This window comes from Schistocerca cancellata, chromosome 7 (assembly GCF_023864275.1).
Source record: "Schistocerca cancellata isolate TAMUIC-IGC-003103 chromosome 7, iqSchCanc2.1, whole genome shotgun sequence".
NCBI classification, from domain to species: domain Eukaryota; kingdom Metazoa; phylum Arthropoda; class Insecta; order Orthoptera; family Acrididae; genus Schistocerca; species Schistocerca cancellata.
In genome coordinates this window covers 120,064,740-120,082,017 of record NC_064632.1, presented here as the reverse complement: position 1 = coordinate 120,082,017, position 17,278 = coordinate 120,064,740, and the positions used below count along the sequence as shown (strand labels likewise).

Here is a 17,278-nt window from a genome sequence, read left to right as displayed (position 1 = left end):
AAAATGATACCTGGGTATACCGTAGCATGCAAACTTCGGAACGCACCGTGACATTATTTATAATCGTATTATACTGCTTTATCACGGATCTGGACGGTGCATCGTTTTATGCAAGACAGAAGCGGTAAATATCACACTGTTCAAAGGGGAGTTAATATATCAATCACTTTAGTCTGTTACAGTCGTAATCGTAGCTAGAGACTGCGTAAGTGCGAACTTAAGAGGCGTGAATTCCTGCTCGTGAAAGTAACTGCCGGCGTGACACCTCAAAACCATCCACATTATACGCACCTCCGTATAGCCGCAGTACTTAAATACCAGTATAATGGGCGAGTCTCTTATCTATTGAACTACCTTTCAAAAGTGTAAGAGTTGTTTAAAATTAATACAAAGTGTACGTAATCGCATACACGGGCAGCTGCGCTGAAATTAAATTTAATTTTGTAGCCTGTACTGTTCAGTTGTCGTGACGACATAAGTTCTCCAATCTCTCTTATGGCCTTGGGTACGTGTTTATGAGATAATTAAAGTATTATTATTTTGTTCTTGATGAAACCATTTAATTTCTAGTTTGGTATGCAAAGAAAGACAAGACAAAGAACAAAAATGCGTGGAGCCAAACATAAACCGTTAGTGCACAATTATCTAGGAGTGATTTTTGAGAATGTTTGAGGACTGAAATGATGATAGTTTGTATTCAAGCTAATAACGCCAAGAGGCCCTCCAGAAAATCCCATTGTAAAATGAGGAAGAAAACAAACAAAAATGCAGAATATTTTGAGACTGCTTATGAGAACTCAACAGAAACAAAAGTATTATTTTATACAATACTGAACGGGGGTTCTTTATTTTTGTTATTAAAGTGAACGAAAGAATGGACTTCATGTCTTAATTTTCTACTGTACAAAGCTTAGTTAACAAAAATTTGGAGAAAACGCTTTCATCCGTAACAAACCCACCAAAATACTCGCATAAGCAATATAAATATCACTTGCTCACTTGTTCGTAGTAGATGTAAATTTAAGATTTCAGGGTAACATATTTTCTGTCGTAGTTGTTGCAGTTCTGTTGGTTAATCAATTCAAACGTCAATATAATACAGATAAAATGTCCAGCGAGTCAAAATCAATTTATGTTGTTAAGAAAGCTATGTATTCATGGGAATACAAAACGTATACATTCGTACTGTCACTTCCTTTAAAAGAAATCCTTGCTTAATGTAAATATACGAAGAAAATGTTGATAATATCTAGGATTTAGATTAAAATTTGTGCAACGTTGTAGTTCTTCATATTTCACCACAATAAAAATTTTAAAAATGTAATTCAGTAGGTAAGGCCATTTTCCGCATAAGAAGACATTCCGCGTTCGAGTTCCGGGCTAGCAAAGATTTATACTCTGCCGGGAAGTGCCAGTGTAATTCTTAGCTGTCAGTCCTCTTTTAGGTTCGTAAGGCGACGAAATATCGAGGATTTTTTTACTATTTTCCCCCACAGTTCTTTCAGCTACTTCGAACCATCCTCTTCACCAGTCAGACCCATATCAGCTTTCTAGGCACGGAACAGGCTCGTCGTGAAGTCATTCATCACAGTGACAGATGGACGCCTTGACGTTTCAGAGCAATAATACGCTTATTCGATCGAGCGGATAGGAATACGACGTGGAGTTCAATTGGCGCGCATCTGAGGTGACGTATTGGGTGTCTGCAGCTGTCTTAGCAGCCATCGACATTGCCTGTCTGCGACTCAAGAGATTCTCTCAGTACATGTACTGCGGAACAAATCGAGAATGAAGTACGATACTGTTGCGCAAGGTTGGATTCGGGGCGACAGCTGAGGTCTTCGTCTTTGATGGTTTTCTTGTCGACGATTTGCGCTGCGTGGTCTGCATCACTACACCGTGTAAGAGTCTAGCTCTCACGGAATGCCAAAGCTGCTGAGTTGCCAGCAGGTTTTTATAAGAATCGCTAAAAGTGTCTATGGCCTCCTTATCGTTCTTTTAAATCTATGTTAACATCAAAAACGAATTCGTCATTTTCTACGCAATCTCATTGATGATAATTTCAAGGAAAGCTCAGTTAGCCAGCCGGTGTGGCCGAGCGGTTCTAGGCGCTACAGTCTGGAACCGCGCGACCGATACGGTCGCAGGTTCGAATCCTGCCTCGAGCATGGATGTGTGTGATGTCCTTAGGTTAGTTAGGTTTAAGTAGTTCTAAGTCTAGGCGATTGATGACCTCATATGTTAAGTCCGATAGTGCTCAGAGCCATTTGAACCATTTGAAAGCTCAGTTAAAGATTTCGGTCACTATTTTAAGAAAGCAATTATCTTTTAGCCGGCCGGAGTGGCCGTGCGGTTCTAGGCCCTGCTGTCTGGAACCGAGCGACCGCTACGGTAGCAGGTTCGAACCCTGCCTCGGGCATGGATGTTTGTGATGTCCTTAGGTTAGTTAGGTTTAATTAGTTCTATGTTCTAGGCGACTGATGACCTCAGAAGTTAAGTCGCATAGTGCTCAGAGATATTTATCTTTTCGACTGAGTTCCGGGTTTCCGGATTCCCGGGTTCGATTCCCGGCGGGGTCAGGGATTTTCTCTGCCTCGTGATGACTGGGTGTTGTGTGCTGTCCTTAGGTTAGTTAGGTTTAAGTAGTTCTAAGTTCTAGGAGACTGATGACCGTAGATGTTAAGTCCCATAGTGCTCAGAGCCATTTGAACCATTTTTTTCGAATGAGTTCTCAGGCAAATTGACAATGGGGTACATAATAAACCATATCTGAAGGACACTATCTCATCGAAAGTACCGCCCATTAATGTGGGGTGTATCCACTCATCACCTTCATGACGGCTTGAATGCTGGGTACACTTTCAAAGAGGTATCTGAGTAAAACTTCGTGGCAGATTAAAACTGTGTACTGGACCGAGTATCGAACTCGGGACCTTTGCCTTTCGCCGGCAAGTGCTCTACAGACTGAGCTATCCCAGTACGACTCACGACCCGACCTCACAGCTTCAATTCTGCCAGTGCGAACGGCAACGGTCCCGAGTCCGAGTCTCGGTCCGGCACACAGTTTTAATGCGCCAGAAAGTTTCATATCAGCGAACACTAGGCCGCAGAGGGAAAATTCATTCTGGAAACAACCCCCCCCCCCCCCCCCCCCCCAGTCTGTGGCTCAGCCATATCGTCGCAATATGCTTTGTTCCAGAAGTGGTAGTCTTACAAGGTTCGCAGGATAGCTTCTGTGAAAGGAGATGAGGCGCTGCCAGAATTGAAGCTGTGAGGCAGCTTAGTCGGTAGAGTACTTGACCATGGAAGGCAAAGGTCTCGAGTTTTGGTCCGGCACACAATTTTAATCTGCCAGGATGTTTCTTACCACTGCACTATCTGCTGCAGAGTGAAAATTCATTCTGGAGCTATCTGAGTACATGTGGAGGAATGGCAGCCCATATTTCCTCACGAACCGATACCAGAGAGGATAGTGATGATGATGGTGATGATGGTGATGATGATGATGATGATGATGAAATGATGAGGACAACACAAACACCCAGTCCCCGGGCAGAGAAAATCTGCAACTCGTCCGGGAATCGAACCCAGGACCCTGTAATCCAGAGGCAGCAACGGTAGCCACTTGACCACGTGCTGCGGACAGAGAAGATACGTCAGAAGCTGAGGTCTAGAGCGAAGTCGACGTCCTAGCTCATCCCAAAGATGCTCCAGTGGATTCAGATCGGGACCTCGAGCTGTCCAGTCCATTTCAGGAATGTTGTCGTCCACAAACCCTTGCTCACAAATGCTGCTTTATAAAAAAGTGCATTATCACGCTGATACAATCGTCATCTGCGAACTGTCTTCCACTGTGCGCAGTGGAATACGCTGTAGAATATGTTCATTTGCTTCCGCATTTTGCGTTTGCTTAAGCGCAAACAGGGGTACACCCTAACAAGGGAAAACACCCCTGCATCGTAACACCACCTCCTCCATACTTAGACCGCACATAATCAGGTAATGCGCTGTAGACATTCGCCAACCCAAACCCTTCTATCGGATTTCCACATGGTGTAGCGTGATTCATCACTCCAAATCGCTCGTTTTCAGTCACCCACAGCCGCGTGGCATCGCTATGGCATCAACTGAAGCGTCGCTTAGCGCTGAACTGTTAATAGCACTCTGGAAGTTACTATTTGCGCTGATTTCGGGCGATTTTTTACAACCACCTCCACAATGATCCACGGGTTCTGTCCATCAGTACATGAGGTCTACCTGATCTTGAGTTAACTGTGGTTATTCGTTCGCGTTTCCAGTTCACAGCCACATCAGCAACACTCGACTTGGGCACGTTTCTAACAGTTGAAGTGTCCCTGTCGGATGTGTCACTCCAACGACATCTAATGACTCGTCCACGTTCGAAGTCATTGAGCTCTCCTGACGTATCCATTGTGCTGTTACTGCTTCTCTAGTGACAAGTGATTAGCACACTGGACTCGTATTCGGAAGGACGATGATGGTTCAAATCCGCGTCCAGCCATCCAGATGTAGGTTTTCGGCGATTTCCTTTAATCGCCAGGCAGATCGCGGGATGGTTCCATGGAAATATTCCGAGGTTGTGCTCGGTCTCTAATGACCTCGATGTCACAGGACGTTAAACCCTAATCTTCCTTCCCCCCTTCCTTCCCCCCTTCCTTCCATTGACAACACAATACTCTACCCCTCCTTTTATACTGGCACGTCCGCGTCTTGTCACATCTAGTGGTCAGTTCCGCATTGCATACGGATGTCCTGATACTTGGGATAAAATAGTGCATTCCCTCTAATAATGACTACAGAATCATTAAGAATTTTAGGCTAAGTAACTGACTACACTAACAGGCTATTTAAAAAACAAATTTTCGTCTCCATATAGTCGCCAGCGTTCGTAAGTTGCCTAATGACAAGATATCAATGCTATTGTGTAGCGAGACGCGTCTGAAATTATGAAATAAGACAAACACCAACTGACAGTAGCCGACGAAACAGTAATTCTGAAAACGTTAACGTGGTATGGTTAATACACTGACGCGCCATAACATTATGACCATCTGCTTAATAGCTTGCGGCTTCATACCACCGATTCTACAATTCGCTGGTAGGTTTGTGGAGTTACGTGGCATCAGATGTCTACACACAAGTCAAGTAATCCCCGTAAATAATGGGCCGTCGACTTGTGGACGTGGTGATGGCGCCCGATATCGACCCACAACGGTTCCATCGGCTTCACATCAGGCGAATTTGGTGGCCGAGACATCAACGTTCACTATCATTCTCTAAACTACTGAAGCATGATTCTGGCTTCGAGACACGGACAATTATAGTGCTGAAAGATGACATCGCGACAGGGAAGACATCAGGCATGAAATATGTCTTCGATTGCTAAAACAGGTCACATACAAGCGTTGGAGAATGTTTTCCACAATATAATACTGCTACCACCAGCCGGGACCCATTGCGCGGTGCATGTTTGGAGCCGCCGTTTGCCTCGACGACGGCTTCTCTGGAGACGAACATCGACCTGGTGTAGCAAGAAACATGATTCATCCAAAGAGCAGAGACGCTTCCACTGATCCACGGTCGAATCCCGATGGTGCCGTGCCCACTGCTTTCGTAACTGTGTATGTCATTGGGTCAACATGGGGATCGTCAGCTGAGTAGTTCCCAGTTCAACATTGTATGATGAACAGTGTGCTCCGAAACATTTGTGAGTGCCCCAGAATTTTGTTCTTTCAGCAAAGGTGCCACAGGTCACCATCTATCCTACTTTACGGAGCAGAGAAGCACATTTTGCGAAGAGTCCGGGACGTCTAACCACTTAGCGCCTAGTGCTGGTTCCACTGTTCTTCTACCACTTTCCGTAGACTCTCACGACAGTAGCGTGTGAACATGCGACCAGCTTCGCCGTTTTCGAGATCCTCGTTCACAGGTTCTACGTAATAATAGTTTGCCCTTTGTAAGAGTCATTTATTTCAATGGATTTCCCCATTAGCAGCCCATATATTTTGTAATATGGTCCCCCGTCCATCTCTGCTCCGCTTACATACTTCCCCCACCTCGTTTAGTACACACAACGCCATCAGGCGCCATCCAACATCGCGGCGAGCAAAAACTGGTCCAAATGGCTCTGAGCACTATTGGACTTAACATCTGAGGTCATCAGCCCCTGGAACTTGCTGTTGTTGTTGTTATTGTTGTGGTCTTCAGTCCAGAGACTGGTTTGATGTAGCTCTCCATGCTACTCTATCCTGTTCAGGCTTTTTCATCTCCCAGTACCTACTGCAACCTACATCCTTCTGAATCCGTTTGGTGTATTCATCTCTTGGTCTCCCTCTACGATTTTTACCCTCCACGCTGCCCTGCAGTACTAAATTGGTGATCCCTTGATGCCTCAGAACATATCCTGCCAACCGCTCCCTTCTTCTAGTCAAGTTGTGCCACAAATTTCTCTTCTCCCCAATTCTATTCTATACCTCCTCATTAGTTATGTGATCTACCCATCTAATCAAAAATGGCTCTGAGCACTATGGGACTTAACATTTGTGGTCATCAGTCCCCTAGAACTTAGAACTACTTAAACCTAACTAACCTAAGGACATCACACACATCCATGCCCGAGGCAGGACTCGAACCTGCGGCCGTAACAGTCGCGCGGCTCCGGACTCAGCGCCTAGAACCGCTAGACCACCGCGGCCGGCCCCATCTAATCTTCAGCATTCTTCTGTAGCACCACATTTCGGAAGCTTCTATTCTCTTCTTGCCCAAAATATTTATCGTCCATGTTTCACTTCCATACATGCCTACACTCCATACAAATACTTTCAGAAACGACTTCCTGACGCTTAAATCTATACTAGAACTACTTAAACGTAACTAACCTAAGGACATCACACACATCCATGCCCAAGGCAGGATTAGAACCTGCTACCGTAGCAGTCGCGCGGTTCCGGACAAGCGCTTGGCCACAGCGGACGGCTCGCGGTGAGCAGTGGCGATAATATTTTGGCTGATTAGTGTACTATCAAGTTCTGCTAGAAGCTACGTAAAAAGAAAGTGCTTGCAAAGGTAGAATACTCGAGCAGAATCCAATGAACACCAGTTTATTTTGCACGCATTTCGAGCTACAAGTTCTTATCTTCAGGCGTAAAGGAATACAAAATAACTAATACTTACGTAACTAAAATTATTAACTAGGCTATCGTTTTTTAATGCTCGACAGCTTCATGTCTTAGGCTTACTGCGAGTACGTCCTCTGACTGGTTCTGTGGTCGAGCATCTGTCGACATCTGCAGCACTTTCTTACGCTTTTTGAAGTAAAGTCTCACTTTTCACTACTGTTTAACGCGAAGTTCTTATATAAGACTTCATACTCATTTCGGTAATATGAGTTCTTTCTGAATCACAGTCTTCTGAATCGTTAGCAATAAACCGTGAGAAACACGGGATTCGATATGGTATTTACTACGGAACTATAATGGTTATTAGCAACTTGTGGAAGGTTTCTTTCTCTAGAGGTGTCCCGCGATATTTGTAAACACCGCCATTTTGCAACCATTGAGGTACTGCGACGTGAGTAAATTAGGCTAACCAAATATTATTGCCACAAATTGCACAGCAAACAATCTGAAGACAGCATGTTAAGCAACACGGCATTAGTCGCAGATACGGCTGGAGGTAGGAAAGAAATGTACCTTCGTGCGCTTCCGACAACCCTGGAGGGAACGGCGTGTTTCGAGGACACGAAGGAAACTTGGTTCGGTCTGGCCCGCGGCCCCCTGTTCGCATGTGGCCGGCGTCTGTTATTACTGGCAAGGTCGGCCGGCGGAACTTGGTCTGGCTCTGTAACGCACAATTGCGAGCTATTGGGGCAGGCGCGGCGGTTCTCGTGCACCATCACAACTCTCCGCGTGGGTAACCCATTACGTTCAAGGACGAAAACATAAGGCCAGACGGAAGGCTCTGTAATTCCTTCTTCTACCAGCAAATTGATCTCCACCATCTTCTCAATTACTGCCGTGTTGAATTTCTGATTATTGTTTCTGTCTGCAGTTCGCAACCTACACTGCGCAACACAATCAGTTTTCCGAAACCCCGTAATTCTCTCCCATTGCGATGCAGAAGTTTGAAATTGGGCTCAAAGGCGCCTACAACCTTCCTCTGTAACGGCGAGGCGTCCTGCGACGTTACTCTCTGGCTCGGCGACGGTTCAAACAGCAAGGTACCGACACATGCGAAAAGAAGACCAGAGCTCGGAAATTCATATCAGGTCTAAGGTTAACTAATGATGTCAGTTGGCACCTAATTACGCCACAATTATTCCCAATGCCACCGTGGAAGTGTCACTCGCTGGGCAGGTCGTCACACCCCCACCCTATTACCCAAATTTCACCCCTTCTTTTGACGCCTCTGCGATGGAGGCAGAATCGCGCGACGACCAGCGTGAAATCTCACGTTCTTTTTGGTGGCCGAGGAAAATATTTCAGACATACTGCCAGTCAGAATCGACACGAAGAGGCCTCAGGCGGTTGGCGTAAGGATGTCAATGAAACCATCGCTTTTTCTTGGGGCGTTGATTCCCACACTTTTCGCGGTCAAAAACGACAGCTACAGGGTGTTTCAAAAATGACCGGTATATTTGAAACGGTAATAAAAACTAAACGAGCAGCGATAGAAATACACCGTTTGTTGCAATATGCTTGGGACAACAGTACATTTTCAGGCAGACAAACTTTCGAAATTACAGTAGTTACAATTGTCAACAACAGATGGCGCTGCGGTCTGGGAAATTCTATAGTACGATATTTTCCACATATCCACCATGCGAAGCAATAATATGGCGTAGTCTCTGAATGAAATTACCCGAAACCTTTGACAACGTGTCTGGCGGAATGGCTTCACATGCAGATGAGATGTACTGCTTCAGCTGTTCAATTGTTTCTGGATTCTGGTGGTACACCTGGTCTTTCAAGTGTCCCCACAGAAAGAAGTCACAGGGGTTCATGTCTGGCGAATAGGGAGGCCAATCCACGCCGCCTCCTGTATGTTTCGGATAGCCCAAAGTAATCACACGATCATCGAAATATTCATTCAGAAAATTAAAGACGTCGGCCGTGCGATGTGGCCGGGCACCATCTTGCATAAACCACGAGGTGTTCGCAGTGTCGTCTAAGGCAGTTTGTACCGCCACAAATTCACGAAGAATGTCCAGATAGCGTGATGCAGTAATCGTTTCGGATCTGAAAAATGGGCCAATGATTCCTTTGGAAGAAATGGCGGCCCAGACCAGTACTTTTTGAGGATGCAGGCACGATGGGACTGCAACATGGGGCTTTTCGGTTCCCCATATGCGCCAGTTCTGTTTATTGACGAAGCCGTCCAGGTAAAAATAAGCTTCGTCAGTAAACCAAATGCTGCCCACATGCATATCGCCGTCATCAATCCTGTGCACTATATCGTTAGCGAATGTCTCTTGTGCAGCAATGGTAGCAGCGCTGAGGGGTTGCCGCATTTGAATTTTGTATGGATAGAGGTGTAAACTCTTGTGCATGAGACGATACGTGGACGTTGGCGTCATTTGGACCGCAGCTGCAACACAGCGAACGGAAACCCGAGGCCGCTGTCGGATCACCTGCTGCACTAGCTGCGCGTTGCCCTCTGTGGTTGCCCTCTGTGGTTGCCGTACGCGATCGCCCCACCTTTCCAGCACGTTCATCCATCACGTTCCCAGTCCGTTGAAATTTTTCAAACAGATCCTTTATTGTATCGCTTTTCGGTCCTTTGGTTACATTAAACCTCCGTCGAAAACTTCGTCTTGTTGCAACAACACTGTGTTCTAGGCGGTGGAATTCCAACACCAGAAAAATCCTCTGTTCTAAGGAATAAACCATGTTGTCCACAGGACACTTGCACGTTGTGAACAGCACACGCTTACAGCAGAAAGACGACGTACAGAATGGCGCACCCACAGACTGCGTTGTCTTCTGTATCTTTCACATCACTTGCAGCGCCATCTGTTGTTGAAAATTGTAACTACTGTAATTTCGAAAGTTTGTCCGCCTGAAAATGTACTGTTCTCCCAAGCATATTGCAACAAACGGTGTATTTCTATCGCTGCTCGTTTAGTTTTTATTACCGTTTCAAATATACCGGTCATTTTTGAAACACCCTGTAGCAATGTTGTGAGCAACGAGACGAAGTTCAGGACAACATTTGACACTGCTGAGATCCCCAGGACGATTCAACCATTCTGTAAGTTGACAGTCGATGTTTGGAAAGACATCACAGTTACAGGCAGTGTCCGTAAACCAGTTATGTTGGCCACTGATGCACGGTATATACGGACGGTGATAACCGCTTTAGCATAAGCTAGTGCCTGAAGATGGTGCATTGAAGCGCCGGAAGTGGTAGCTACACAATAAATGACATCATAAGGACGGCTGTACGTATTTCATTTTCTTACAATTCTGTATGAACAAATGGTTCAAATGGCTGTAAGCAGTATGGGACTTAACATCTGGAGTCACCAGTCCCCTAGACTTAGAACTACTTAAACCTAACTAACCTAAGGACATCACACACATCCATGCCCGAGGCAGGATTCGAACCTGCGACCGTAAAAGCAGCGCGGTTCCGGACTGAAGCGCCTAGAACCGCTCGGCCACAGCGGCCGGCCTGAATGAACATCATGGGCCTTCAATGACAATGAATGTGATTGCACTCCTTTAGAGCATAGCGTGACGGCAATTTTTGCTGAGGGTGTACGTATTGGAACCACCAGGGACCGCTCAAAATCATTCGACGAACTTTGAACGTGATCCGAAGCAGCAGAGGGTGTTCATGATTTTTCAGCTGCCCTCGTGTGGTATGATTACGGGGAGGTGCGAAATTACCGCATGCATGAACAACAAAATGGGAAAGGGTCCCTCTAAGAAACCTCATCCCCCCCCCCCCCCCCAGTTATTCACCCAGTATTCGAAAATGAGAGCGCTTAGCGGCTTCCAACTAACTTTACACCTAATTCCAAACTTTCTCAAGCTCTCTGACATCCCCCCTCCCAAACCCATACACGCAAAATAGTTATATTTTCGGGGCTCGTGTAGTAAAACTTCAGTATCAGTCATGACATCTTAATTTATTACTCCTTTGTTACTAACTCTATCCGCAAAACACTTTTCAGACAGTATCTGCACACTACCACCGAATTTATCTGGAAAATTATATCATTGTACGAGACATGGTCCGGGAGGTATGACATTTTATTTATACGTGAGAGTTCGGGTTTACTTATCTAAACAGGTCAACAACTGAAATAAAAACACCTCCCACTCTTTCACAGCCTCACGTTATGGTACATCGAGGAAAGACTGTCACTTATCCAGTTCGTTGATGCAATTTGGTGATCTAAAGCTGTTTAAGAGGGTTTTTTTTATGCCAGCAGTCTATCGACTATTTCTATGCTGCTCTACGTATTTTCCTGTCGTGCACTAATCTTTCATCTCTACGTAACTTTTTGACCCAGCATACTCTACAACTGTTTTGCATATTCTATTCTTTGTCTTCTCCTACCACGTTTCCCCTCTACTTCTCCTTCAATTGTTCCAGCAGGCCGTGGCAAATAACCCACTCACTTTCTGGTAAAACATTTCATAGACTTCGTTTCTCGCATATTCTTTCCTGTATTACTTCATTTCATACCTTATCTGTCCACTCCGTTTTTAACATTCTTGATAGCGCCACTTTTCACTTGTTTTAACTTGAACGGCCGATTAGGACTTCAATAAGCAAATAGTGCCACCCGCGACAGTCTACCGTTTTCGTGCTGGGATCGCGTTTTTAAATAATATCTAACTGAAAGATCTGAAATATGGCGCTATCAAAATAGTTACAAATTAAGCTGATAGATAAAATACGACACTAAGAACTATGGAAAGGAATATGTAAGGAAAGAACTCTAACTTGTCAAGATTTCCGATGGTCCGCGTTTCACTCCAGTACAATGTTATGCTCCAGACGTCCACTTTCAGGAACTTTCTTATTAATATCTCAGACAAGCAGAGCGTTCTTAGCCTGTACCAATCTACCTCTGATATCTCCCTAGCTTCGGCAATCATGTGTAATCTTGCATCCGGAGAACTAAGCAAATGTTTATTTTCCGTTCTGCTACTCTACATCGGTTTCGTCTTTGTTAACACTTCAGCCACGTTCTGTGATAATTATGCCGTTCATTACTTTCAACAGGTCATCTTTGTCTTTTTCACATACAGTCATTACTTTCAACATGTTATCTATTTCTTCCTCACCGTACCATACCGTGTGGCCTAGGAAACGTCTGAATCGATTCTACGAAGGGCGTTCGATAAGTAATACATTTTTTTCTCGTCCAATTTCGGTTGAAAGAAATGCAGAATTTGTTGGCTTGGTTCAAATGGCTCTGAGCACTATGCGACTTAACTTCTGAGGTCATCAGTCGCCTAGAACGTAGAACTAATTAAACCTAACTAACCTAAGGACATCACACACACCCATGCCCGAGGCAGGATTCGAACTTGCGACCGTAGCGGTCGCACGACTAGACTGTAGCGCCTAGAACCGCACGGCCACTCCGGCCGGCGCAGAATTTGTTGTTGGACATAGTAAAATAGTCCCGTTCCAGCCCTTACAGTTTCATGAAGTTCCGATAGCTGGCAGCACTAAACGTAGCCTTCAAAATGGCGTCTGTAACGGAGATGCGTTCCAAGCGAATAGCTGCCATTGAGTTCCTTTTGGCGGAAAACCAGAGCATCTAAAAATTACGTGTCCTTTGGAAGGCAGCTCTGGAAGCTGGAGAGATTGAATAAGAGTCCCTAACCGTTCTTACCACCAACCTGTCGTCTTCTAAAGTTGTGTCCCCAGCGCAGAAGAGAGCTCGTCGGTCGTGGGATCTCCTTTGGTGGAGGCTGCTACGCTGTTAACTTGAATCTGTGACTTTGCTTTCTATGGGATGCCACTTGCTCAGGTTAGTCTCTGCATCTGTAGAAGGCAAGATCCGTAGTACTGTAGTTTCATTATTATTTAAATATTCATACGTTTTACACTGTCTTTTACAACACTCGACATAGCTTTCTTAATTGTATGGCAACGTTTCTATCCAACTTTCGAAATAAGATACACATTTTCTCTTCGTATGCTCTTTTCTATGATTTGTTTTGTTTTGTTTTACTATTATTATTATTATTATTTGCGTAACAACGCATATATGAAAAGAGCCGCGAAATGCCTTTTAGTAATGCTGTGCTATGAATTTCTTTATAATCATTAATTTTCAACAAAACAGAATATTTTGGGTTCTTATTGTTCTGTATCTGGCTTTCTATTAAAGGAACATTTTTCGTTACTGTAACTCACTCTAAAAGTCAACATATCTTCCCTACTTTACAGTTATTGAAAATGAAAATTACTTTGTTATGAATACTGCTGTTACAGTTCGCATGATTGTTCAACAACAAAATTTTGCAGTGGATTTTGGTTATCAGTAAAACACCATTCAGTACCACGACCAGCACAAGAACATGAGACTATTATCGGAGAAAAATACGTTTTCACTATAAGGTTTGCCAGACCAGAACCAAGCACAGCAAGATTCCTATTACATTACGAAGGTAAATTATTTTTTGTACTGTTAGTTATATATATTATCAGCGGCCCACGTCAACCTGCAACACATCATAAAATCTGCTGCTCTGCTCTGCAAGTCCGGAAGCTGAAAGAAATATAATTTTATTTCACTATTACCTTCCCGCTTCTTTGCGGTATGATAGATTTCATTTAATGTAGTTTGAATACGCCGCGGCAGCGGCTCGTTCGTTCGTAGCGCAGCTCGGCACCACGGATAATATTTAAATAACTGAAAATGTCTCAAAAGGATGGGATAATATGCCAAGCAAGCCATTACAAACAATAATGCAAGGTTTCATTTAAATAACTCTATTCAAAACATTTAAATATGTTAACTATTACACACCTTTAAAATGAGTACGTAATGGCGTACATCTCTCATTCTTGACAAAAGAAGGCTACGCTAGCGTACAATACAACGTCACAGGCTATCCTACTCGCTTAACTCCAAGAAAAAGACAGAGAAATTAATGTTCGCTCTGTATTATTTATACTAGTTGCACATTCTCATCTTTGTTTGATATTTATCGTCTGTGGCGGTTTCAGTACTCGCCGACACAGATATTATCTAAAATAAATAATAAAAAAAAATACATAATTTTATACAATAACAAAATATGATACACAAGGTTTTCTCGTTACTACATAATGTCTTTTGCTAATAGACGTTACAACATGTCCGGATCTGAAGAATGCCCGAAACAGTCTGAGTAGCACAGCCGAAATACCTCGTCTCCCAGGCGCGCCAGACTGACCCGAAGTTGTCCGAAGCACTTCGGTTGCAATATCGTTACTCTTATGTTTCTCAAAACTAGCGAAATTTAATAAACAAAAACGATAGTCTCGTAGGGTAACCATGAGAGACTGTCATACTGAAAACTGAGTTAAATACAATGAAAGGTATATAAATAATTAAAAAGAGAAGTTAGGTGTGACGACCAATCAAATGCAAGTTCAGTACAATTGGTGGACTCTCCCACGGGACTGGAACATATTGTACGATCTGTCGTTTGTACCTCTCCACTTTTGTACCACATTCTACTTCACGTGTATCAAGCTACATCAAAGCGAGCTTCAAGCAAAATAAAATACTGGTGGTCACAGCCAGGAATATCACACATCGCAGATACTCATAGGCACTTGCAGAATATCTGTGGAGACGAGGCAGTGAACAAAAGCACGGTGGGTCGTTGTTCCGAAAGAACAGATACCATCGGTGGCCGTGCAGCTCTCTCAGAACGAAATGATAATTAAATCAAGACCCTAAGCTGTCGACAGACGTTGATATACATCAACGGGGACAGTTCAAAATGTGTGCCCCGACTGGGATTCGAACCCGGGATCTCCTGCTTACATGGCAGACGCTCTATCCATCTGAGCGACCGAGGGCACAGAGGATAGGGCGACTGCAGGGATTTATCCCTTGTCCACGGTGGCTCAGATGGATAGAGCGTCTGCCATGTAAGCAGGAGATCCTGGGTTCGAGTCCCGGTCGGGGCACACATTTTGAACTGTCCCCGTTGATGTATATCAACGCCTGTCGACAGCTTAGGGTCTTGATTTAATTATCATTTCATTCGCCCACCAGCTGGGCTGCTCAAACGAGTGTGCGCACTGGGTTGCTCGCCGCCTGACAGAAGACCATTGTAACCTCCCCACAAAAATTAAAAAAAAAATAATAATATGGATAATGATTCTAATTTTAGTGTAACCTCAGAACAAAATTGGTTCCCATTTATAACCTCCCTACAGAAATTCATACACATTTAACCTCCACACAAACTTTGTTTCCCATTTAATGTACCCACAAAATTCTTTTGTTATCTAATGTAAGCTCGAAACAGAAAAATTCCTAAAGCTCGTAGTAAAAAATAAATTCAGTAACCTGGTAAATTTTGGACGACAGCAGTGCTGCGTCATGGCCCTGTAAGATCATTCTGAATAAAAAAGGAAAAATTCTTACCTCAATCAATTTTTCCGGCACATCTCTGTGCAATGCTGGCCGATAGATTGGTCATTTATGAAAGGAAGCAAATGATTTTTTTTTTTTTTTTTTTTTTTTTTTTTTTTTTTTTTTTGCAACAGTCGGTATGATCGTGGATCGGAGAAATTAGTAAATTCTTTAAATTGAAATGAATGGTTGTTAGAAATTACTTTTTATGAGGAAGATTATTATTACGAGAGTTTTAAAACATTTACATGCAACTTGAGATAACATTACTACATATGCGCGAGGCTGCTTTTTACCTTATACAATAATACTCAGGCTCCGGCATCGCTGCACCGCGACCGGCCCAGCCAACACGACACACCAGACCAGACCAGACCAGACTCCAGACTAGCCACAACTTACTGCTACAGTTACACAGTTCCTACTGCAGTCAACACTGCTCTCTGCTGAGCGATTCTCTTATACCTTGCATATCGCAGGCAGCGCATGAGCAATACATCGAAATTACATCTGCTTGGACCTCTTACATAAAATTAAATCTGCTCGGACCTCTTACACCGTAAAGAGCTACGACGGACTGTGTGTGCAGAATTGCTTTCGTGTTACGAGGCTGATCGTGGCAATTTTTTGTTGAACACCGTCACAGGCAATAAAACATGGGCCGGCCGGGTGGCCGAGCGGTTCTAGGCGCTACAGTCTGGAACCGCGCGACCGCTACGGTCGCAGGTTCGAATCTTGCCTCGGGCATGGATGTGTGTGATATCTTTAGGTTAATTAGGTTTAAGTAGTTCTAAGTTCTAGGGGACTGATGACCTCATAAGTTAAGTCCCGTAGTGCTAAAAAAAAAAAGGTTCAAATGGCTCCGAGCACTATGGGACTTAACATCTATGGTCATCAGTCCCCTAGAACTGAGAACTACTTAAACCTAACTAACCTAAGGACAGCACACAACACCCAGCCATCACGAGGCAGAGAAAATCCCTGACCCCGCCGCCGGGAATCGAACCCGGGAACCCGGGCGTGGGAAGCGCGTAGTGCTCAGAGCCAGCCAATAAAACATGGACTCACCACTTCGAACCGGAATCAAAATGCCAGTACACAAAATAGCGACACATCTCCTCCGAATAAAAAGTTCATAGCCTCACCCTACACAGCGACGGTCTTATGGGAGTCTGAAGGGTTATTCTGTTTGATGTCCCCCCCTCACGGTTGAATGACCCACTGAACTGTATTGTGCTACACTCAGAAAATTAGAGAAAGGACTTCAGCGTGTCTGTCGACACAAAAATGCAAACGAACTTATCGATGGCGAGGCAAATGCCCCACACAAGTCTTGGCATGCAACAGGAGCTCACAAAACTTCATTGGACTGTTGGCCCTCGTGCAAGCTTCTTCATCTCCCAGTACCTACTGCAACCTACATCCTTCTGAATCTGCTTAGTGTATTCATCTCTTGGTCTCCCCCTACGATTTTTACCCTCCACGCTGCCCTCCAATACTAAATTGGTGATCCCTTGATGCCTCAGAACATGTCCTACCAACCGATTCCTTCTTCTGGTCAAGTTGTGCCACAAACTTCTCTTCTCCCCAATCCTATTCAATACTTCCTCATTAGTTACGTGATCTACCCATCTAATCTTCAGCATTCTTCTG

The 17,278-nt window shown here is 44.2% G+C and overlaps 1 non-coding gene across 1 annotated transcript; it reads left to right on the top strand.

Moving 5' to 3' along the window:
• Positions 1–15,099: 15,099 nt before the first annotated feature.
• On the top strand, positions 15,100–15,174 carry Trnat-ugu (transfer RNA threonine (anticodon UGU)). The gene has a single exon. It is a non-coding gene; the product is annotated as a tRNA-Thr (tRNA).
• Positions 15,175–17,278: the final 2,104 nt, after the last annotated feature.